Genomic DNA, 26,579 nt, shown 5'->3' with positions numbered 1-26,579 from the left:
GTTGGTCTATCTTATTTTCTTTCCCCTCTTTGCCTTGTTGAGAAAACAAGGGAAAAGGGGGGAAGTGATAGAGTGACTTGGTGGGTACCTGGCATTTAGCCAAGGTCAAACCACCACAATGTTTAATGTATGTAATTATTTTATCATATAAAGAATTTCAGCAATGGATAGGTGAAAACATTTCAACCTTGTGAATGCAACCAATAGGAAGTGGTCTGTGCTGTTCCTGTGTAGTCTTTTTGTAGTACTAGAATATTTCTCTTCCTTACAGTCTTTAATGCAGTTTCTCCTGAATGTAACTGACTCTTAATTTGCAGTCATAGTATCTTTGGGTCTCAGATAGAAACAATTATGAAATATGTTGCAAGTAATGGTGTTGATGAGTTTCTCATCACTGTTCTGCTTCCTAAAAATATATATGGCAGATTTAAAAAAAAAAAAATCCTCTTGTGACATACATATGTATACTCTGCTTGTCAGATAATTCCTTGAAATTATATATTTTTGTGCTAATACAACTTTGGTTTTGTTTTGGTTTTTTTTTTTTCCTGTGTGTACATCCGTGCTCTGTAAAGTTAGGTGCAGTTGTAATGTTGCAGTGTCACGATATTTCTCATAATTTGATTGACAGTATTTGTTTAAATGAAAAAAAATCTTCTAAAAGTAATCTGTACAATTCAAGTTTTTCAGTATGTCATGACTTTGTAGAGAGGTGTTTGGCTTTCTTTCCATTCCTAACAAACCACTTTTGATAGGTGCTTGACCATACATTTGGTGGTGAACTAGCTCATTTACATATAATAATAGAATATGTTAATCATCTAGGGGATGCATTTTTGAGGGACTGGATAGATGATTAAGATGTGATGATAAATCCTGGGGAGCTGGATATAGGAAAGTTGAGACATTCAGAGGTAATTGATAACTATTCAGTGGTCAAAGCTGGAATTCAGAAATATTGAAAAGTTTCCTTTTAATATTTTTAATTCCCATTTTTCTTCTATAAAATGTCCTGCTGAATCTTCTGGAGCGCTCTTATAAAGATATGCAGACTTGTTTTCATTGTTTTGAGTGTATATCCTTGTATTTACCTTTCTGTCATTGTGGCATGTACACATAATATATTTTCAGGAAAAAAAAATCCAAAACATTCTCAAAATATATGTTAAATGTTAAGTTAAAAACACAAGCACTTAGACTTTAGGAAATGCAAATATTTTGATTTTTTTTTTTATCTGGTGTAAGAAATAACCAAAATAGTTATATTTTTTCTAAGCTGTAACCCAAACATCTTAGCAGCAATAGAACACATTATAAATTTGGTTTTATTTTAAAATGAGCATTATCAGAAGCAGAAAGAAGCTCTTAAAATGAATAGGAGAAGGAATTTACAGTTGTTCCAGAGCTGTCCTAAATGGTTGTCATTCTCTTTCTTTATCTGTAAATTATTTTTATATATTTTTCACACATTGATTTATATTATGTCTTTTTCTTAAAAAGTTATAGTCTGTTGATAGACGCTGTTAAGTTAATGATCAAGTCTACATCATCTCTCACTTGATCTTTACATCTAACATGTTGGGAGTTGCTCAAATCCAATGATTTGGATTTGTTAAAAAAAATTTTCTAAACAAAGGTGGAGTATAGATTTTGAAATAATTGAGAACTACGTTTTAAAGCATGATATGAACAATTATGGAAGGATATTTAGAAGCTGTGTACTCAGACAACACTAGCAGTAGAGATCACAAGGAGTATAGCCTAGATAATGGAATTGTTTATCTTAGAACAATGTGATATATATCACAATATGTGTGATTTCCAAGTAAATGAAAATTTCTGTATAGAAACACAGGTTTGAATGGCAGAGGAAGGAATATGAAGAGATAACACTCTCTGTAATCTCTAGAACTAAAAAATTGGGTTGCCTACTATAGAATGAAGCTGTGCTGCATCATGAGAAATGCTTCTATTTTTTTTTTGAAAAGTCATGGGAAAATTTAATTGTTAGGTCTGGATTGCTATCAATTGCATAACCTTTCTTTTTGAAGTAAAGTTCCTTTATTACTTGGCCATTTTGAGTTACCTTTTTTCCTTCTCTTATACCAGGTAAAGATGTGTGTGAGAGGTCCATCTCACTTCAGTTTTAGTTTTTAAAAAACCCTGAATTCACACAGCTAAAGAGAAGACAGTATTTTGACTGAGCCAATATTTAGAAGTTTTTCTTTCAGTGTAATACATGGTAAATTAAAGACAACATGTTAGGTTAAATAATGGATTTAGGTTTGGATTTGCTTTGTTTATGTAATATTTTTCATATTTACTTCACTAATTTGTTGCTTACCCTCTTCCTATTTTAGTCAGTTTAAATTCTTTGTACTCGTAAGTGAATATTCTGTACTATTTTTTGACCTTCCCCCAGCTAATTTAAGATGGAAATACAAAATTGAGAAATAAAGGTGTTAAGTTTCTACGGGTAAGCTCAAATCTATTTCAGTTGCCTTCTCTGGGTAGGGTCTTTGGTTTATGTGTCTCTTGCGTAAGAGTCTTGCTAGTGCTTAGCCTTACTTATAAACAGAAATATTTACTTGTGCTAACAAAATCAAATTCAGTCAGATGGAGATACTGAGTTTGGCAACTTACATAGTAAGAATTCCATATTAGCCTTACTTGCGTTGTTTTGTTGTATTTAAATACCTGTTAGGAAGCTTGACATACAGCCCTATTTATAGTGTCACAGAATCAGAGTAATTGAGGTTGGAAGGAACCTCTGGAGGTCATCTTGTTGAACCACCCTGCTCGGGCAGGGCCACCTGAGCCTGTTGCCCAGGATCATAATACTCAGCTCACAGAATGAGGAAGGAACTGGAGCTCTTTGACAGTAGCTGGAAATAGTTTGGAGGATAATTCATGCAGGTTGTAGCCAGTTTTCTGTCAATGCCTAAAAATAAAGGCTGTGGTCTGAGTAAGTTCTGACAGTCAACAGTTAGTCTCCATGTTGTGAGGTTTGCTATCTTTGAAAACTCACTCAGTGCTCAGTTGAAATGTTGGTTGTATGTGGTATTGAGTGTGGGTTTTTTTCTTTTTTTTTTTTCCTTCCCCCCCCCCCCCCCCCAAGAAGTTATCATTTCAGAAGAGCATTTTTAGGGTTACTTGTACTTAAATATGCCACTCAAGCCATTAAACTGTGGCGTGACTATTTTATAGGGTAGAACCCTAGCTCTTTGATGTGATAGTTTTTTCCTGTAGTGAGGGTGAAGATTTCACCCGATTTGATTCTTGTGGAAGTTGAAAAATCAGACTCAATTGCTTTATGTACACAGTAGAATGAAATTGAAAGATGATCCCTTTCTTGAATCTTTTGGTGTTATGGTTAGTCCATTTTTTCTGTTTTCTTTCTGTTATGTTGAGGACCTAGACATGCGAAGTTGCACTCTTTTCCTTCCAAAGTTGAAAGACTTTCACAAATTTAGGAAGCTTTTGTATGCAATGTAACTTTTGATTCTGCTAAAACATGTGTTTGCAGTTGGTAAACAAGAAGTTGCACGGTGTATTGTGAATTAGGTTTGCAACCTCTAACTAACGTTTCTGTTATCTACCTGTTGGTATTCCCATGACAGATACTGAAAACGGAAGTGCAGAAAGAATATGCAAGCTCTGGAACTCATTTTGCCTGTTGAGAAATTCATGTTATTGCAGTATTTGTGTTAGTGCACTGTGATGGGAGAGGTTGGATTAGCACATTTTTCTTGTTTGGTAGACAGAATTGAAGTGTGGTGCAATTCCTTGCAATAGTAAAACTTAATTTAAAACTAATTTGAATCTTAAGTTAATTATACATGACTATTTTAGTGTTGGCAGAGAAATTGACATAGTTTAAATGCTAAGTTCACAATCAATATTCAAAGTTAATTTTCATTTTGCTTGATATATATACCTGCTTTGCACTATTGATCTGTGACAACATAGTAGGTTTTAAATTTGTATTGTAGTTGAGTAATTTAACAAGATATACATTATGTATATTTTTTTGATCAGTAAGGTACGTGTACAATTTTTGATTAAATTTTTTCTTGTAATCTTTTTGCTTTTAATAGGGACTGTGTTATGTTGCATCTACTACGTTCTATAGCAACATATGTATCTATTTTTTACAGATTTTAAATACGACTTGAAAAATCTGTTCAAGCTTAGGTAAATTAATTTTTAGGTCACAACAAAATTTGGCGCATTTTGAGTAAATGGAATACTCATGGACTTAGGAAACTGCTGTTAAGTAACAAATTTATCAAATCTATGTGCTTCTGTGTACAGAAGCACTTCTGTTGCTTTGACAGTAGCTGAACAGGTACAGAAAGTATTCTGACTTTGCTCTTTAGAATTATTCACTTGTATTTTTATTCTATTTTATATTTTTATTGTAGAGCCCTCTTTTCCAAGCCAAAGTTTTTTGGCAAAATCTTTAATTTGTATAATGCTGATACAGTTTCAGCTATGATTCTGGTTGTAAGAGGGCTTGTCCAGCAGGACTTTTAGTGGTGCCATCTCCAGATTCCATGACAGTTTTCTGTGGGTGTTCTGAAGTCTTGGTTTAGTTAACATACGTAGGTAGTAATAGTGAGATGCCAGTGGTTTGTATTTTTATTTAGCTTGTATTTGCTGCCATAAGAGGAATTACATTACTGATTTAATTGCGAGGGGAGAGTTTTTGAGCCTTCTGGAGGCTCTCAACCTTAGGTTCAATTATATATTGCTAGTATATATTGAGATTAACACTTAAGATGTAATTTCATTACATAAAAATGGAATAAAACAGGTGTATAGAGTCATCACTTAAACTGAATTGAATTTAAATTTGAAAATTTTCCTAACATTTCTTCTCTATTTATGTAATAATATCCAAAGGTGAGGTCCTAATATGTTTATCATTATGCAAGGCATTTTTTACCCTTAATTTTTAAATAATATGTATTTAGGGCATGAAACCTTGAGAAGGAAAGATCACGCCTACTGACAAATCTGTCTTACTCCATATTTTATAGCACCATTACGGTCATCACCAAAATCTTCTTCATAAATAGTACTAGAGTGCTAAGGACCCAATGATCCAGTGGACACTGGTATTTTATATTTTTCAGGAGCACAGTGGAGCTGAACTGATCCTGCCAACTTCCTCTACGTTTTCTGGGACCATGAAAGAACTGGCAACCTTACCTTTTAACACTGACTTATTTTTAGCTCATTTATGTACACTATTCATTCATCAGATTCTACGATCAGAGAATCATTTGTAATAAATTGTAAACACTTTTAAGAAGGAGCTAAAATGACTAGAATTTCAGGTGCTGATAATTATTTGCTATTGTGCTTGCATTAGTTTCACATTTTTTTTTTTAAATTTGAATACTAGCAGGGGAGCATAAAGACTCAAGATCGAAAAATCAGTTATCTAACGCATCCCCCTTTCAAAAGAACTGTTCACTTAAGGAAATTAATGTAATTTTCTGTACAAATAATGGCCTAAAATTGTAAATAAATATTGAATTTATTTTATATTTTATGTATTTGGTGTTAATTTTATTTAAATACCACAGATAAGTGCCATTTTAAATATCTTAACAATTGTAACCGTGATTTAGCTCACCTTGTTTTGTAAGGTGCATGCAATTAAATTTTTTCACACTTTTTACCTGACATTTTTGTTTTCATTAAGATTAACTCTGATTTTGCACAACTGCATTTATAACCCATTCTTCTTTGACTAATGAGAACCTTTCATGTGCTTTCAGTAGGAGCTACATCCTTAACGCTTATGGCACTGCATTATTATTCTCCTTCACTGAGTATGGATTGCAACATCAATAAAGCCATGGCTACTATAATGTTGGTGGTTTGGGGTTTTACCAAGCAATGCTGGTCATTTTGTTGCAATTAAGTTAAAAAGATTTTTTTAAAAAATCAAAACCCCCTACATAATCTAATTTATGTTGGGTTTTTGAGATATCGCCTGCTTGTGTGAATAAATAGGAGTAAGAACAATAGTCTATCCCCCACCTCCCCCCTTCAAAATCTTGACCTAATGAAAGCAGACAGTGGGATATAATTTGAGAGCCTGATTTTATGGAAGTGATAATGTAGAAGATATTCATAGTCCTTTATTGATGATTTCAAGAAATAAGTTGTAAGTCAGAAGAAATCCATTGTACATGAAAACTCACTTGAATGGTATCTTGGACCTATTGGTCTTTGTTTCTAAGTTTGGTTTTGGACCATGTGTAGAGACTTTAGACTCATCAGTTCAGGTCCCACATTAAATGTTTTCTGTATAAGCAGCATGGAAAAAAGTCTTATAAGAAGTGAGAAGTGATCAAGCATTTGCTGATATGTTTGGTTTGATATCACAGACAACATTATTGCATACTTATGTGTAGTTTTAAGTGATAGCATGCTGTGTTTAGAATTCTGCACTTTTAATAATTATTGATAATATACATTTTCCTTTACACTTATGCAACTTGCAGATTTTTTTTTTTTCTGATAAGCAACCCTGCATACAGTCTCCGTCTTAGATGCAGATGCATGTGCTCTCTGTCTTGCATTCTTTCATACTCACATGGATGCATGTACAGGATGGGATAGTTTTGGTTTAGAGTTAGATTTGTTGTATTGAGCAGATATGTCCATATCTTTCATTTGATACAGAAATCTTTACTGTTGTAATGGCTCATTCTGTGAATTTAGGTTCATTTTTTCTCAAATAGTTAAATAAATTTTCAAATTAAACCAGTAACATGCATTCAAGTATTTAGCAACGATAATGTAAGAGTAAAATCTTGGTTTTACATTTTTATTTTCCTCTTTTTAAATGATACACATACATAGGTCATGAGTGTTTAAACTCAGATTGTATTTTTTTATACTTTTGCTTTATGTTCTTATTTAAAATATGCATAGTTAGGATGTACTTATATGCAAAAGCATGAGTTAGTGTATTTTCTTTGTGTGTAATTTTGACGCCCATTAGCTGAATTGTAATGCTGTATAGATACATTTCTAAAAGTAGACTTCAGTAATTATAAAAACCAGTATGTTACTGGTTAATGTTTTCAGGATAATAGATAATTTTACTTGGCTATGAGGACTCAGTTTTTGCATCAGTTTCCATTACGAAAATTACCTTACAAAAACAGGATGATGAGGGACAAATCATACAATAAAAAGTAACATTTTAGTTTAAAAGCAGGTATCAAAACTAGAGTCTGAACAGTGTAAGTTCTGCAGAATGGGCTGTATCCTATCCAGTTCAGCAATTAAATGATGGTGAAGCCCTCTTACTGTATGATAACTTCAAAAATTAGGTTAAAAGTTTTAATCCTCAGGGGTAGATGCTCTATGCTTATTTGTGAAGTGAAGGGACTATAGGTGCACAGTGATTTGAAGAAGCTTTCTGTTGAGAGTCCTATTAGAGACTTTCAGAAGCTGTTACACTGCTTCAAATAAGAAAACCATCTGTTTCATTTACAGGCAGAGAATTAAATATGGAAGGCTTTCTGGCAATATTAATATTGTATTCTTAATATGTTGTTGATTACATGCAGTAGCTAATATTGTTTTAATTAGATGACTGATGTAAAATGTAGAAAGTCACAGCATAAAGGGTGTGATGAAAACTTCCTATAGCCAAGGTCATACAGTGGCAGTAGAACTACTATAGAGGACGGAGAACGCCTATAGAAGACCTATATAATATAATTTCAGAATATCTCTGAAGGAAGAGGAAGATACAGTACTGATGATTTTGTAGAGTAGCCCTCTTTTCTGTTCCTTCCCCACACAATGCCACTTGTCTGTCTGTCCTGAAACAATTTATATTTTCTGTGTAGATTCTTCAGTGTTGCTTAAGAACTTGTCAAATTCTAGCAGCAAACATGAGATTGAAATATTTGAAGTACCTATTTCACATGGGGAGTTGCTAAGCAAGACTTGAAGTTTTGAAATTGAACTATCAGAGGTCAAAAAAATGCAGTAATTTGTCATTGCTGTTTCAGAAACCCATCTGTAGAAATTTTAAATAAACTCTGTGTTTATATTAAGGCTGCCTGAGTGTCATAAAAGAAAACTTGCCAGAGAACCTCTGTTTTGGAAGACAAGCCAACCTTGAGTCATTACTTCTATGATATTGTATGGCTCTGTTTTGGCTAGGAGCCCCCACTTTCACTTTAAAGTTGTCACTGTATGATCACTATGGTATGTGTTTTCTATTGGTTCTGTAGTATAATGTGAAGAATCCCTTTTGCCTGTAACTATTGATAGTTTGACAATTACATATATTTCTTTTCTCTTTATGATGGTTATTAAAAATGATGGTCATTTGGTAAGCAACAAGAGAAGATCAGTGCATCTATGGTGAAATACTCTACAGAGATAAATACATACAGAAAATTCAAAGTTTAACTTCTGATCCCAGTGAAGCATAATTTTTACATTTCTGTAAGTATAACTGAGGAAAACTTACAGCACCAAAATGTTCTGTATATGATTTCTGAGTAACGGATCCAGTTTTCATTAATTATATTTGAGTTTTAGATTTAATTATTTTGATGATTTTTCCATATGTTTCACTGGTAACACTGAATAGTTTTATACTCATTTGGTACTCTGGAGTGGTGACAGAAGTCTGAAAGTATCCTACCTTCTCTGGCTGTGACTCATCCTGCTTTGATCAATTACATCTTTGATATGTTGAAGTTATACTTCACTTTGCTTTGGCCACTGATAATTACTGAGAATTTATTTAGACTTGATAGCATACACTAATGGGTCTCTGTTTGGAAGCTCTGTTATTTACTAGTGCAGTAAAGCCATGTTAAAGTCTACTTTAATGCTAAAGGCCTAAGTAATAAACACATTATTTCTCATTTTGTGGGAAGTTACCTGGTAACTTAAAATGTTAGCATTTTTATCTAGGTAGATCGTTCTGTCTTACCTTTCCATCTTTGGCCTTTTAGGGAAAATACTTTTTTGAATAATCACATATTTTGAGCTAAATTACCTCAGTGTCTCCTCTGGTATTTATAGAAATGAAAATGCGGGTCAGAACAACCTTGTCTTAATCACAGCAGTGTAACATGGAAGTGGTAGTCAGATAAATGAAATGGATAGGGTTTCTGAGACTTAATTTTAAAATTTTATCTAGGTTTATCTAGGATAAACCATTGGACCTGCACTTGATCCATTCCCTTTGAATTCTCATGTACCTAAATAGAATACTTTTACTCTCTACTCAGTAGTTGTTACTGTTGTCTTGGATCTTGTTGCAGTCATCTAATCCTACATAAAAACAAGACTGGAATTACCACTTGAGGCTATTCATTAAATAACCTAAATAACTTCTGCCTCAGAAGTTATTAGAGAAGAAATATAGGATCATCATTATAAAATGAACCATCTTAACTTCTTAAACACTAAAATTTTGTGACTTTTAATGTTTGCTTTTTCTTTGTTGCTATCTTAAGTGGTGACAAACATTATAGCCCTTTTGAGTTATTGTGTGCCTTCTGCTTAACTCCAGGAAGGAAAAAAACAAAATTAAGCTTTCCTGCACTTCTTTCCATCCAAATATAACTCTATAAAAATGGTCATTGTGTGTCAAGTCTGGTTTATTTTAGTTTTGTGTCTGTGATGTGTACCTAGAAAGAGTGAGTTCTGTGTGTTTTTTTTTTTTTTTTAAGGAGTCTCAATTTTGTGTGCCCCATTTAGCTGCCTGACACTTGTGGGAAAGAAAATATTGCTAGAGATAGATAGCTTAAAACTGTTTCAAAGGGCTTGGATTCTAGGCTAGTGACCTTGAATTTGACTCTTTATATGGTGTAATGTTGTGGTGTCATCAGGGTAACATGCATATAGTTACTTGCATTTATGAAAAGATAGACTTGTGCATTTCATAACAAATAATCTGTTGGTTACCTAGACTTAGTAAATTGCAGTAACATGTATGATGGTTTTAATTGTGTGAAATGCGATGGATTAGTGCATGGCGTGACCTTAGAGGTGAAAGCTAAGGGTCTTGAGAATTTTGTACTTGCTCTTAACTTTTCCTGAGTGTAGATGTTCTTGTCCTAACTAGGGCGTCTATGGATGTGTCGCTTGCATCACAAGTTTACATTTAGTTTGTTAACACTGGTAACTCTTTTTGTAACAAAGAATGGGTTTCCTCCAATTAAATTTCATTATCTTGAGATAATGGTTCGATCTTGTTCTTTTGGAAGAACTATTGTGTTTGTTTCACAACATTGGGTGTGTGGGAACACTGAATGGCTAGTTAATACAATATTTAGCCAAAATATTTAGCCAAATTTTCATAGTTTTCATAGTTAGTGTCTGAGTGTCTTTGGAACAATCTGAATAAAAATTATTTCCAACCTCATTTCATATGAATATTGTTTTTCCTATTGAACTATCAATAGGTTTGTTAAAAGTTCATGTACAGTATATGTATGTTCGTATTTCTAAGTGTTTATGTGTTACATATTACATACCTTATTGAGGAAAGATTTCAGGCATGATTTCAAGTTGTGTAAAACAGAGCTTATATTAAACAAAATACTGGTTTTGATAACGTTTCTCCAGCGTTTTAATAAAGATGTCTTGAAGCATCTGACTTCTATGCATCAGAAGTATGTCAACAAATACAATATCTGTGCCTTCAAAATCTTGTACAGTTAAGATCTAATATTATTCTTGCCTCCATAAATTAGTTCAATGTTGAATAAATCGGTTTTACAGCTGTATTTTTCTGGGATTTTAAAAATTTTTGCTTTCAAAATTAAAATAAGTTATTGCTGCTTACAAATGAAAAGACTCATTCAAAATGCGCTGTTTTTATTTCTGAATTAACTGGTATTGACAAGGTTGTCTTTCAGAGGGTTTGTAATGCAGTGTTTAATTATCAACTCTACTTTCCTTTAATAGCCTCTGTAACAAGATCATAATTATCTTGCATATAATTATTGGCTGATATGCTTAACACCCTATCTATGATTCATTCTTTGCAATTACTTACATTTTGTAGCCTTGAGACATAAAGAACTCCATGGTTTTCTTGACAATTAAGTATTGTTAATGGTTATAGGTATTCTAGTTTTTCCCATTCTACTTCGACAACGTCCTTGAATCTAGTTAGAAGTGACATCTTCTAGACTGTGTGAGCATTCAGCCTCAAATAACCAAATGGTTATTTGGTACTAGAGCTTTCTCTTGGCTGTCCAAATTAATAACAAGCAGTTGGATGTTGTACATGGGCACCAAACTGTGGTAGCTGGAAAGTTTTCTAAATGCCAGATAAACCAATTAAGAGGATATGACTTATTTTCAGTTTAGAGAAAGTATTTTAGATAACATTTAAACATATCTAATAATGAAGTCTTCAGAGCATTAGCAGTGTGAATGAACTATTTCAGCTTAAACTGCAAGGTGATCAGCTCTTACCTACTAATGATAGACTAATGATAGTCCAAATTCACAATGTAATAGAATATTGAAGTTGTTTCTCGTGAGCAGTTTGACAGTTTCTTCTTAGTTCTTGTGGATAATAGAAAATAATGGAAGAGCAAGAACTCTACAAACCTTCTGTTGTATTGTGACATATATGCACAAGAGTTGTAAATAAAAATACACAAAGCCGAAGGTATCATGTGTTTATGCAACCATTAAATGCTGAAACCAACCACAGTTTAAATTTTGTTTAAAGAGCAGCATGATTTTCATTTTAGATTATCAATATTTATATGCTTTTAGTTCTACTATCTTCATGTTGATTGCAGTAATTTACCATATTTGACTTTCTCTTGTGCATTGGGATCATTTTGAAGTGGTTTGGAAATCCTTTTTTATATGATCTTTGCTTATTTTAATATGTTGGAAACAATCCAGTGGTCACTTGCAGTAGGATAGGGTATATTGAGAAATACACTATCTTACTATTTGATGAAAGTCAGTGTGTTTTTATAATAATTTTAACGATTACCGTTTTCAGGTATAACAAATCAGAATGAATTGCCAATATAGCAAAACAAAAACATTGCAATAACAAATAAAAATAGAATTTTATATAAAATATTTTTTTTAGTTTAACTAAAATGATGGCTTCTTAGGGATTGAGAAATGTACAAGCATAAGTAATAAATGTATTTTGTATGCTTTCTGATGGTAGTATGCTTTCTTTACTAATGAAATTGCTGAAGTGTAGAAAAACAAATTTCTACCATTTTCCAGGCATATTATCATCATCTCCTGTATTGAAATTTATTGTTTATAATCGTGCTAAGCCTGAGATAGTTGAAGTTGTTTAAGCACCAATCTACTTTTGATAAAGTCCATACATTCAGCTTTTCTTAAAATAATTTTTTAAAAATTCATTAAACCTCTTGAGCATTAAGGAAAACTGACTGTCAGTCACCAGTAATTGAAACAGTATAATTTTCAGGTATCTGAGTGGAAAATGCCTTTGAATCTTTGAACAAGTGTCGTCGTCTAGTCTTCCCCTAATCTCCTTGCCTTAACAGCACCCTCCAAGTAAAAACTAACTAAATAAAAGGCTCTTCCCAACATCTCCCAAACAGGGTGGCTTCCTAGCCTTATTGTCATGTGAATTGTAGACAGTTTCTGATCTGTTTAGTAGTATATAAGTAGCCACGGGCTGTAACTAGGAAAAAAAACAAATAAACAAACAAAAAAAACCACCAAAACCCAAACCACACAACAAACTTTTTCTGCTTTCTCATGTTATAAGCAGCATTTTTATATGGCCATAATGTGTTTTGTGCTTCTTAAAGCTTGCTCATTTCTCCGTATCTGTGTACTGATATGCTGCTAAGTTTACTGGAAATCTAGTTCTGATTTTTGACCTTTCCATAGATATTTTTTTGTTTTCATCTTAGTTTTGAATTTCATAGGGATGCAGTACTTTGGATATACTTTGCCAAGGACTCACTATTTTACAGAGAGGCATTTAGCCACTCGTATTATTTATTTATTTTTAAATTGTTGTTGGTGCAGCAGAGGAGGACAATGTCATCAAGTCCTGACCTAGATGAGGCTCTCCTTATGGGGCTTTAAAGTCCTTAGTGTTGCCACCCTGACAGTCTGTATCTCACCTTGGATTTGAGTCTGGGCAGGATCTCATATTTTCTTTATGGTTGCATCTACTTCAGTCACATTCTGGTTTAATCTCTGACTCTGTTCTGTGTTGTGCATGCTTGCGTGCACTTTCTCTCTGTTGAAATATGTCATGGAGTACAATCTTGTTCTGTCCCAAAGACAGAGATGGAAGCTTTGTGGTCTAACAATGAACAGAGGTAATAAATATTGTGAAGTTCAGTCTTGTATAAGCATATGATATGTACTTTATGGATGCACATTAGTTTAAAAGCTATTCCAATAACAAAATCAAACTGAAATACAAGTCCTTCTTACTGTGAAAAGCAACTGTTGTATGATTGGCATACAATTGTAGTAGAACAAAAAAGCAACTTTTGTTTTAGTTTTAGTCTTCAACTGAATGTCTTGCCAGTAGTTAGAATGTATTATTGTGGAGAAGAATAAAAGTGTCAGTGTTTGCTTTCCTCCAGATCTTTAATATACAATGTAGTGATAAAAGGCTTAAAAATATATAATCACTAGTATTTCTAATTCCATACAAAAGACTATAATGCAGTGTGATACCAAAGGGGAAATTGTTACTAATGTGTCTTTAAAAGCATATTTTTGCAACACTATTATAAACCTAGTTCTGCAACATGCAGTGTCTTAATGAGGATGTCTTGTCATATTAGACTGGTAAAATAAAACTGCCTTTTAAATAAATTATTGTCAAGTTGTAGTATTTGTTTTCTAGGACAGATTACCAATGAACATGATGGTTGTGTGTCATCTGGAAGAATGGAGTAGTAGTTTTTCATGTAACTTCACTTTTTGATTTCAAAACACTGAGCGAGTGTTTAAAGACCTGCTTCTACTGTACAAGTTTCTGCTTTTAACTATTTAGTCACTGTAATTTTGTAATTAAACAATTGTCTAATTTAGACAGTTTAAAAGGTTTACTGAATTGCCTTTCCAAAAGCATATGAAATTGCATATATGTGTGGGCTAATATATATATAAAAAGTAGGAGTTCCTTTGCAAGTTAAATGCTTTTGATTTTTTTCCCACTTGTATCTACATAATTTTGGATGACTTTATTCACTAAGTGAAACATTTTCTATAGTTACATTTTAGTAACTGCAAATAACTCCACAATGATTTTTCTCCCTTTTTCTGTTTTCATAAGAGCAGACAGACTAAATTATTTGTAATGTATGTGGAACTTGTCTTCTGTAAATCGTTTTCTTTTGTTTCAGTTTTAGTAGTTGAGAAACAAGAAATACTGGACAACTGCTGTTCTTTATTACTGAAATAGAAAGCAAACAATCAACATGATTAAAAAATGTTTCAAATACACTTGCGTCTTTTATACTGAACTGTACTTCCTTTAAAAGAAATCAAGTCAATGCACTTGAACTGCCACTACTGCATGACAGTGAATATTGGCATTCTATTCTTTACTAAATTTCAGTTCAGCAGTCTCTCAGTGGGAAATTCTTTGGATGTGAAGTCATTAATGCAGTATTTATGTTAAGGAACTCAGCTGAAAAGAGACTTCAGTAATACCAATGTATAGGTTGTCAGCTCTGTTTTGATATGTTAATTAACTGAAGTTTGTGAGGTTTTGCTTATTGATCATAGTTCTAAAAAATAGCAGTTGCACACAACATCCTGCTACTTTCTTCCTTTTGAGCTCCTGATCTGATTCTTCCTCCTGCTCATGACTAATGTATGTTCTTAAAAAATGAACAATATATGTTCATGTTCCCTGTCTTATCTTACTTTTTTCTAGGTATACCAGAATCCTAGTGTGAATTTTAGAATTTAAAAAAATTAAGTTGAAATCCTCATTGTAGATATTGACCCTTAATAGAGGCATAACTTCTTTAAGTGTGCTACTGTGAAGGTGACCTCAAGTTAAGCGAGGATTTTGTTCTTTGTTTTGTTCAAAATCTTTTTTTAGTGTTAAAATACCCTCGCCCCCTCATTGCACCTAAATGTTTCTACTCCGCTATATGACAACTCCAAAGTCTTCCTTAAAATTAACGTTTTAGGAGTGAAGACTGTAGACTGTATATCTTTCGTACTCTTAAAATTTATCTTTATTTTAGGTAAATATTGCCAAAGAGATGAGCAGTCATCTGTTTTCAAATACCTGATGGCAATTACAAAAACCCCAATATGTTCGCTTCTGCAGAACCATGTGTAGTATGGGAAAATTAAATCAAATCCCTGCTTGTAAATATTTTTAAATTTCACATGTGCAGTGCTATGTTACAAAATATTATTTCATACGGTGAAAGTATATGGTAAAGTATAGGATACATACCCAGTAAAGCACACCCACACATTTCCCACAATGGGAAATATGGGACTATACTGAAATTGTCAGAGACTAGAATAATAGTGATTATATGTGTGTATGTATTTTTTTCTATGTATTCTTTTAAGAGATAAGAAATAGATTATTTTACCTTTTTAATGAAATTGTCTTCCAATAAAAATAAGACCTTCAGTCTCTTGCAAAATGATAGCGTGGATATATAACCTTGCAACCCTTAGAAGGAAATTCTGTTTGTGTCTATCTGTAGAAGAGAGAAACTTAAGGGAAAAAAAATTGAAAATAGTTGTATTCCTGAAACAGAATATAGAAATTGGTTCTTCTTTATGGCATTCTAGCTTGTTCATTGGAGTAACAGATGTAATTTCTCTACAGAAATATTTTTCCTGTTACCTGTTTGATCATGTTAATTGTATTGGAATAAATACATGAGTACTCAAATGTTTTAAATCCTCTCTAACAAATGGAGTAGTTGTAGTACAGTGGTGTTTGCATTTGTTTAAATGCATATTTGGTTCACTGAAAGATTTGCATTACTCAGTACTTTCACCTCAAATTCATATCTATTTTAATATTGAGGAAAAATTTGAGAGAAATGTTGCAACCCAACACATTTACTGTTATCTTTCCTGAATCTTTTGCCATCAAATTTCTCCAAAACAAATGAATTAAATGATCTGAAGCAAGTTTAAATATAATATTTAGATCTTTTCTTAAAAGTAAATTGATTACTATTATAAAGAGTAACCAATTTTAACATAGTACATCAGTTTCATGCATTTAGTAAAATATTTGGCAGTCAGAGTTCCATTACAAACTATAATTATCCTGCTGAATAAACACCTAGATGAGGGAGTTGTTATACTTTATATGTGAAGTTCAAATTATGGTATTGGCAGTATTAGGAAGACAGTCCTGCAGTGTTAAAACATAAAACCAGGCAAGGTAACTAGACATCCATCTTCACAAACTCCATAAAGTAATTTTAAATGAAACCTAAATGTGCATTAAAAATACTAGGAAGATTTTAAAATTTTTTTGGTGAGAAGGTCTAGATATGAGCATTTCTTCATTAAACTTGAGTATTATCTATATTCAGTGGGTTTACAGAACACCTAGTGTAAAGGGTGAATCAAATGATCTCAGACCATAGTAATTATTATTTTTTAATTTTTTACTGAATATAGAGAAGGTACTAGTAGTAATACTGAGGTGTAACTACTTTTCCTACTGAGAGAAAATATTTTCTTCCCACTAAAAATAAGGAAAAATAAACTTTTTCAGCTGCTTTACTGAACTTGTAGAATGAATAAATACATATATAATATATACACTCACACCTAACCTAAATTACTGTGTATGTGCCATCATATCTGAAAAGAAAATGTGCATGTTATTTTCAACTTATGAGAAGGCTTTTGTCTTTACTGTCAAAAAAGAACTGTCCAAAAGCTGATGATGGAAGTGAAGAAATCCTCAGCCTGTAGAACTTGATCTGTTCCTTTAACTGCACCAATCTACATGGTTTCACTTTACCTTCATGCTTTGCTAAAAAAATAAAGTCAAATCATTTTATCAGTTTTCTTGATAGTTTATTTATTATTTCTGAATATTTATTTTACTTTGTCTCATGACTCGCTCAATTTCTATTGCAGTTACAGCAATAGCATTTTCTAATGGATTTAATTCTTGGACAGTTGCCATGTCTTGCAAAGTTTTGAAATTTGAAGGAGCATCTGATAAAGCTACCGGTTGCGTATTTGAAATTAAGATTTACAGAATCAGGAAATATACACATATATATGTACAGAAGTTTGTGACTCACTTTTTCAAAAGATCTTTTTTCTGCTTTTTAACTTTTGCTGTTTTCATGAAGACTATTTGGATTTGTTAGACTCTAAAATACAGCCGGTGCTTTTATTCATAAGTCTAGTGGAACATAATTAATACTGAGAAGAAAATTCTTGATATTAATGTTCTATAGCTCCTAAATTGTTCCCCTTAAAGATTTAATTGTTCATGTAGTAACAATTAGTATATAGTGCTTTTCTTCATTAACCAAAGAACTTAACTTCAAAACAAGAAAATCTGAGTAATTTACTTTCCTGCAAAATTGTATTAGAACTATTTTTAACATCCACTTTATTTTTTGTCCCTACATATTACACAAAAAACCCTGAAATCAAAAATCCTGTGATCAAATCAATGGTTCCCAAGCACATAGTTAAAGCCCTATCAGTATAAGTGTTCTGTAGAACAAGTGAAGTGTTTAATTGTTGCATAAGATTCAAGACCACAGGTTAAAATCTAAACGTTGTAATTGCTATTTCCCACTTTCGTTAGGGATATTTTGTAGTGCTTTTGTTTTTAAAGGATCATCTTTGTGGAATCTAATTTTACCTTTAAGTCCTCCTAGGGCAGCTCTGTTTAAAGTTCTGTTTTAATTGCCCATTTCCTTTAACATATTAATCCTCTACATCACTTTTGTAGTGGATGGACAGTTAGTAAGATAAACAAATCAAAGGCTTTGGTGGTGTTCATCTAGTTCAAGAGTGCTTTGGAAGTTAAAAAGCACTTCTCTTCCATTTCTCTTTAGCAATAATATTGTAGGTATACTGGTTGAAAACAAAAGCGGCTTTTATTTTCCAGAGAACTGAATACAGCATTAGAATTTTTGTTATTCACTAGTTTTCAAAATGAGCTGCAAAGCATATTAGTCCGTACATTCCTAAAAACCTTAGCTCTTTTGGGCTTGAGAGAACTAGTTCAAATCAGATATGTTTGTTAGAGAAGAGACAGCATATGAAGGCTTGTAGTCGTTACATAGGCAACAAAAGCAGATACTTCAGTTTCAGAAATCTGCAGAGCAGTGACATGGCGTTCCATTCAATTTTTTACCAGATATCACAGACTGGAAATGTGAGCTTTGGCTGATACTGCTGGGAAGGAGAGTGCGGCAGGCAGCTGTAATTCCCATCCTGTAAAGGTACTGATACTTAAAAGTCTCTGTAGTCCAAATTGGTACACAAAAATTCAAAAATGTTGAATTTGGACCTTAGATCTATTTTCAGAGTTCATTTTCTGCCAACCATTCTGTGGATACGTTTACAATTTTTTGCTTTTTAGATATGAGTAAGGAGAAGATACTTTGGAGTTGCTTGCAGGTTGCTTCCTGAAATACTGTTTTATAACAAGCAGATAACACTGTGTGGAATGCAGTTCCAGTGTTTTCCCAGGGTTTGATTTGAACAACAGATTTCTGAAATTATTTAAATTAGGCCAGCGTTTTATTCCATGTACTTGTAAGTTTGGTTGTTCCAACATCAAGTTAACTCTCCTCATTGATTTTTCTGCCTCAGAAAATGTAGCTCAATTTTGAGTCTTACTTATTCTTAAAAAAAAAAATAAATAAAAATTTCTAGTTTTAGAGTGATTCTTAACAGTGTGATGTTGCTGAAGGGTATTTCAGTGCAGGGCAAGCTGCAGACAGTTGTTCCAGTACATTCGTTGACCATATCTTGATAGCATCAGGTTTGTCTGCAGTACTATAACAATTACAATTATGGTCCCTACAGGAAAGATTCATAGCAAAAAGTAAATTTATTTGTGAAATAATTTTTTTTTTTGTGGTATTCTCTTAAGGAATCATAAAGTCTAGAGAGTAACTGAACATTAACATGACTCCATCTACTGTAAAACCCATTCCGTTTTATATATTTTCAGGGAGTATGGAGTGGCACAGGAAGGAAATGGCATATCGCTGGAAAGTTGCTCTAATTCAGCACAGGATTCTTGTGAGAAATTCCTTCTAATATTACATCATACTATTCTGTTTTTCACAATTTACAGTCTAATTTCTTCATATTTTTTTTATGCCACTTTTGTTCATATCAGTAACCACATGAAAATAAATTTAGCAGATTAAATAGGCTTTCATCAGTGTTAGTGCACATCTGATAGCATGACAATTTATTACTATATATTTTGTCATACTGTGTTATGTGAGGGCTTATGGGTTTGTTAATAGAATTATTTTTCTTTTTTAATAAGGTTTGCTATTTTTTAACATTACATTTCACTGGTTAACATTAGATTCAACAAACAAAAATAAGTCTCATCTACTTCCACTCTAATGTTTCTGACAATAATATAACTAGCACTTCAGTAGAAGAAAAAAATAGTGCTCTTGCAGAAAAACAAGGAAAGGAGTGGAAAAAGGCAATTCAATAGTTACTTCAATTATATGGCAAGATTTTTTTGCTTTGATTCTGTTTTCTTTTGCCTGAACTTACTACTTTTGTCTAGTTTGTGATTGCTTATCAAACTTGGTAGCTTTAAGGAAAGTACTCTTCCTTTTCCTGTTCTATGACAAAAGACAACCTGAAAGATATTTTTTATTTTTATAGGAACTGACTTAAGGCCAACAGTGACACTAACAAAAGACATTTTCAGGTATAATATCAAACGCATTCTGTAAAACTACCCAAAGCATGAAAAATTAAGATTAGGTTTTCATCATAGATTTAGGAAAATATATACATAACATGAAGAATATCTTTTAATTAAGGAACTCTTTTATACTGCTTTATTTTTCTTTAGGTAGTTGGCATTTAGAGATGATTCATTAATTAAGATAAGCATGAGAAACTATGACCAGATTTATAACCTTTTATTGAACTCTCTCTGCAGTTTCATAAATGTAGTGTCAGGTGGAAGATATCAGTGCATTTTTTTCTTCTATCTGCAATCCCCAGAAAAAAAGTGTTTTTCTATATGTTATTTTGTGTTTGGCAAATATAAGCCACATTTTTAATGTGATTTGCACAAAACAATCCTATAAACTGGGTACATAGTGTATACCAACACTGAGTTAATCATATCTTCCTTTTCTTTGAAGCTTATCCGTCAAACTTTTTGTTCTATTAGTTAGTGATTTACTCTTGTTAAAACTGTATAACTTTACAGTTTTTTACTTTCTCCGTTCTTCTTCCTGAACCACATATGTATGCAGCTTGTTCACACTCATTTCAGTTACTGAATTCTGTAGTCATGATCAACTACAAGAAACTGTTATCCATTTGTCACTTTGTCTTCGAGTATCTCATATTATTTGGTAGATTCCTAGCCATCATCTCATTTCAGTCATTTCAATGTGCCAGAGGTTTGCTTCCTAAAATTCTTTATTTACTTGATATAAGTGATCTTACACATGGATTTGGTCAGGATTGTGTTTTTTGTTTCTTGTGATTCTCCCATATCTAGTTTTCCTGTCCCTGATTCCTAGGACATCTTGTCTTGACTGTGCTCATCATCTTATAGATATTCTACTTGGAACTTGAATAAATAATTTTAAAGCTCATCTCAGTTCTCTTCACAGACACTTCCTTCTTACCCGTTTTTGGTTACTGCAGATAACCTACTCTTTCAAGACTGTAAATTGTGTGTCTAATTGCATAGCCAGTCTATGAAATTTCAGATGGCATGTGTCTAAACTTTGCTGTTTGTAAAAACCTTCAAATTCTTGTTCTTCTTTACAGGTTACCAGAGCCTTATCTAGAACCTTAACTTTTGTTTCTTCAAAAAACTACTTTCAGAGTCATTTGACTAAGATCTTTCTCTGATCACAGCACTTCAATTTCATTGTTTTCTAACTCTATATCATGTCATATGCAAAATGTTGTTCATCAGTTTTCTGTATTTGAACTCCTTTCCTAGAAAGATTTTTATTGTGTTGGATTCACAGCCTTTGTTAATAACTGTATTTGCCCCAAACTGTGTGTGATCCCTTGCATGAAGAAAGCATTTCTCAAAAACATTTGAGCTTTTATCTTATTTTCCAAACCTATTTGTAGAATCTGTTTTGATTGTGAAGTTATAAATGCCGAGGATTATAGCTGGACAGATGCCATACCTTCTGAATTATGAGTTACTACCACTTTCCTGTCCTGATTTTAGAGTAAAACAAACAAAAAACTAACTACAAAACAAAAATGAGACTGAAATATCTGAAAATATATATATTTCATTAAGTGTATGCATTCACTTTTACTCCCAACGCTGATACTTTTCTCCTATTGCTTTAAACATCTTTTTTCTGCTGGAGTATATAGGTCAACGTGTTTCCTTTAGTATCTGCTGCCATGAGGTTCAGTTGTGAGGGAAAAGGAGAGAATCTTGGTATGAATACAAGCAGCTAATTATAAAATCAACATTAAGCTAGAATAAACTTCTTAAACTCATAAGTAAAACTGAAGGATGAAATTATCAATGCAAAGAGTTTTTTTTTTTCTGGCCATTTGCAGTATTTTTGTCCCATTGCTCTAATTGCATAGAAGATTCAATAGTAAGGATTACTTGGTGTATATACTTTAAATATCATTATATTGTGATTATGTAATAGAATATTGAAGTGCAGAGAAATCACATGATATTTTGTCTTCTCTAAGGTATTACTGATCACATACAGAGGTAGGCTACTCTTCTGAAGCTCTGCTTTGTGGACTTCTGTTGAGTTTTGTTCATTAATAACTGCCATGTAATTAAACTGGGAAAATGGCTGTTTAGCACATAACATTTGATACTCTTCTTTAGAATAGATGAAAAGTCTCATGTTCAAACATTTTAGTTTTATGTTTAGTGCATTAGTCATGTTAAGAATGAAGGTATTTTTTACCTTTGTGAAATACTTTAGTGCAGAAAAACATCTATATCTGAATATCAAGTATATACAAATAGTTGCTATTCTGTATTTTCATACGTTACAATTTAGTTTTCAAGGTCATGTTTTTTTACAGTACTTTTCTAGAAATGTATAAACATTGAGTTTTCAGTGTTGAAGTGTTTCAGTATGCAGTAACCTCTTTCCTTCTGTGGTTATGTGTAGCTTATAATAGTTATTTTATGCTGATTTAATGTCTTCCTTGAGAATACTTTCAAGGACATCTTTGATTAGATTGATCAGACTTAATGAATATGTATATGTATTGGACTAAATTGTAAGTTGCATTTAAAAATAAACTGTCCTGCGTGTATCATATTATAGTAGATTGCAGTGATAGAATGGGGCCATCCATTCTAAATATGAGATTAAGTAACTTCAGCTTAATTCTATCTTAAAACATTGTAAAAATAAACGCTATATTTCAGAAGTTAAATCATTCATACTAAAATTTGAAATTAACCTGTGTTTTACTTAGAGGTACAATTTTTTTCTTGCTTTTTTTTTTTTTTTTCCAATGCCAGTTAAAAGTTGAAAGCTCTATAGCGTTAAAAGATGAACTTTTAGGTTAAACAGGCCTGGACCTTAGGGGACAGATGTTTTTAATATGAGTTAAACAAAATGTGCCTGTCTGCTCTGTCAACTTGTTGCTATTTGATACACTGCTTAAACTTTTTTGTTGAAATTACGGAAGGTATACATTAGAAGGAACATTCTCCTTTTAGACAGTACTTTACAAACTTAAGAACTTTTCTAACAGTCTGTCTGGTATGGTGCAGTGTAAGATGCTAATAATATGTATTTAACTGACAATCATTGTAGTTAACTGAAAGAACTCTTCTTCCTTTCTAATGCCTTTGTTCATCCCACTTCAAAATATTTGAAGTACTATGGGAGCATTATACTGACAGATGGCATTGTGAAATGACTTTATCAGATTTCCATAGAGGCTCTGTTTTTTGAAGCTTGCTTTCTACCTGTCATTCCTGAAAACCAAGTATGATGTTAAAGACTCCATCATTTTTTTTAAAAAAAAAAGCTCTCTAGCCCTAATTAAGGCTCATTACACAAGTTATGCATTCATTAATTATAAAGGACACTTTTTTAACAAATTCTGCTTTGGGTAATATTTCTGTAACTTTCAATAAGGCTTAGTTGATATTTATTGAGCAAGTCTATTCAGGATGAATGGGCTAGAATGGTTTCTCAGCTATGTTCAGGACAGACAGACACAAGACTAAGAGAAATTCCGTTATTAAATCAGTCATTTAAGATCCAGAACACAGAAATCAGATTTGCTTTGTGGAGATTAAGGTTTCACTCTAGTGTAAAGTCTCACTGTGAGTAGAGTTTAAGCAGACATTAAAATTTGAAGTGGAAAATGAAGATGCCAGTTGATCAAGAGCAGTTCCATAGTTGTGAAATGCTCTAATACAGAAAAATTATAAACCTTTTTGTGTTGATAAATCCCTCTAGTAGTTTATTTCATGAAATAAAACATTATTAAATTATTTTTAATTATTTTAGTAGGATTGCCACTTGTGAAGCTATCTTCACTTCTATTTCAGATCACTATAAAACTGATAAGGTAAACAGATTGAGAAGATATGTTTTACCCAAATATTAGTGAACTGAGATTTATATAATAGACATTCATGAAATAACAGAAACATAAATAGTGTTTGTTTAATTTCATCATCCTATCCAAAGCTGCATAACAAACCAATCAAACAGTTAAACAGTATTGTATTCATTTTATAAAAATCATATCCTAAGGATAATACTTGTTCTGTAAGAATTTTAATGGCCATTAACATGTTTGTTCAGATTATGGAGTTTATAGATTCTTTATTGTAGCTAAGGTAATCAACACAGAAGTACCATAAAGAATGAACAAATATGTTCACAAAAAACTTATGTATATGTGTGCGAGAAGGAGAAAATTGGTGGGCAAATAAGCATGCTGACTACATGAAAATGAATTTGGAGGAGTTGACAACATCAGGTTTATTGTTTTCAGCAAAGAATTTCAACCTAAAATAAACTGCCTGCTGGTAAATGTACAATAATTGTTAATATAAACCAGACTAATGTTTTTATCATTACGTGACACTGGAGACATATTTTTGTAAAGATGATGAAATCTGATAACAAAAGGTTCATAACCTATTAGATATAGAAAAAGTAGAATCATGCATCTACTAACTTTCTACAAAGTATTATAAATTATCTCAAAAATATATTTTAGCTAGGAGTCCCACTAGGAATTGGTATCTTTTATAATTTCTATGCAGAGTTCTATCAGACTTTAACATTAAAATGGAAATATTGTTTTATAGTGTTCTGTGATATATTTGAAAATTGTTCTTTCATTCTCTTTTGTACTGTGGTAAATTAGTAGCTGTACGTATGATAGAATATTTTAAATGTTGGTATCAGCAGTGCTTTTAACAAGCTAATTTTGTGCAAAATTTTTTTGTTATGATGCTCAGATTTTCTTTCAAAGTCAGTGTACTTGATGTAAACATTATTGAAAAATTAATTGTAAGTATCTATAAATTAACTGTTATTTATGGACTGCATATGAGCATATATTTACTATAACTGTTTTCCAGAATATTGCTTTTACATTCATATGTTTAACTTTGTAGTCATTGAACTGGATTTTTAATACTTTTAAAAGCCTCTATACACATTTTAATTTAGTTAGCTTCAGTTTTAGCATATTATGTTTTGTGTACTTGTATTTTGTATGAGTATAGTTATGTCAGTCTGCCTGCTTAATACTGACTTTTAAAATTTTTCATTGCTTTGCTGACAATTATAGCCTTTTTTATTTTCTTGATATATTAAACTGATTTATATTTTAAAATATGATGACATAGGTTGAACTTCCTTCAAGTGCAGGTAGCTTCATAATGTTGAAAAATTCTTGGTATGCAACTGAAAAGAAAGAACCTGCCTGTACCGTAAGTGGAATAGCACTTGGGTTCTCTGTATGCATACTTTACATTCTCTCTCTTCTGTTAGAGATACATCTCGATTCCTCAATTCTATCTTCTTGTGTAATGACTTAGAAGACATAAAGTCTGTCCTGACCAATTTTGCAATGACCTTGTACTGATTAATGAAATCTGTTCTGAATAATTATCCTTTAAATTACACTTCATCTGTTGAGTTATGTTTTTAACACAAAGTCTGACAATGTGTAAAATACAAATGGTTTTTCAATAATAGCTTACTCAAGCTGTATAATGATTTCTGCTTTCCTAAGCAATAAATGAGGGAAAAACCTCCATGTTCAGGAAGGACAGTACCATGTGTTGAACTTGAATGTCTGTATTGCATATGTGTCAATAAAGTTGAATACATATGCAGATTGTGTTCTGCTGAAATCTGTGATTAAAGCCTTCTGCATTACTATGAGTTTTTGCAGATTTTCATCTTAAATACACCTACGAGAAGCCCATTTCTGACAAAGTGAAATGTGTACAAACATAATAGAAACTCTGTTTAGTAATGAGCAGTTACAAAAGAATCACCATGTCCTTTTTATTTATTTTTGGACCTTACTCCATGGAACTTCTAGTTCTTGTATTAGAAGAGAGGATGAATCAGTCCCTTTCCTGTGCCTTTGTGATTTTACAGATATCTGACATTTATCTCGTCATTTCCTGATTTTGAGGAGTGTAAATATATTAACTCTTTTACTGGAAGCCAGCCTATAGCTTTAACTGTCCCTTTGGTCTTTTCTGAATCCCTTCCAGTTCTAATGCATCTTTTGGAGACAAAGGGACCAGAGCTGAATACAGTTTAAACATACAAAAAAACTTTTATGTCATCCTGTGTTGTGTCATACTCTTTCTGTTTTATATTCCTTTCCTAGAAATTCCTAACATTTTATTTTCTCTTTGACTATTAACACTGATCCAACATTTATGGATATCAAAATGCAAAATTTCATTATTTTGTTGAGTGAAGTAATGGTCAGTTGAGAGTCCATTATTTTTGTTTGTGAAATTAGGATTGTTTTTCTTCTTTGTACATCACATTTATGTACTTAGAATGTCATTTGCTGTTCTTTTAGCCAGTCACTTAGTCCTGAGACCCTTATGTGGTTCTTCACTGTGACACACATCCTTATTGCCTAACAATCATAATCCAAATAACAGAATCCTCAGCACTGATACCTGCTTCCATTTTCCAGATCCCTCACTGCATATCCCTATATAATACTCTCTCCATAGTGAGAATGGACAGTTTAGTCTTTCCATCTTTCCTTTTAATTCATTAATTTTCCTGTGTAAGTACATTTTTTCTTGTTCTGCAGTAGTTTTGTTTCCTAATAAGCTTTTGGAAAGGGCGTTATTGAAAACTGTT

At 32.3% G+C, this 26,579-nt stretch overlaps 1 protein-coding gene and 1 long non-coding RNA gene across 4 annotated transcripts in view; both read left to right on the top strand.

The window, feature by feature from the left end:
• Nucleotides 1–5,600, top strand: part of LOC141962144 (uncharacterized) — a 41,268-nt gene extending 35,668 nt beyond the window's left edge. Inside the window, exon 3 of the long non-coding RNA XR_012633874.1 lies at nt 5,139–5,600. This is a non-coding gene — a long non-coding RNA (uncharacterized LOC141962144). The remainder of the gene's footprint in view (nt 1–5,138) is intronic.
• The window catches only part of NOVA1 (NOVA alternative splicing regulator 1), a 154,901-nt gene that overhangs the window by 41,528 nt on the left and 86,794 nt on the right, over nt 1–26,579 (top strand). The gene's annotated exons all lie outside the window — the stretch shown is intronic.

This window comes from Athene noctua, chromosome 6, assembly GCF_965140245.1.
Source record: "Athene noctua chromosome 6, bAthNoc1.hap1.1, whole genome shotgun sequence".
Lineage (NCBI taxonomy): Eukaryota > Metazoa > Chordata > Aves > Strigiformes > Strigidae > Athene > Athene noctua.
This window is presented reverse-complemented; position numbering and strand designations above follow the sequence as displayed.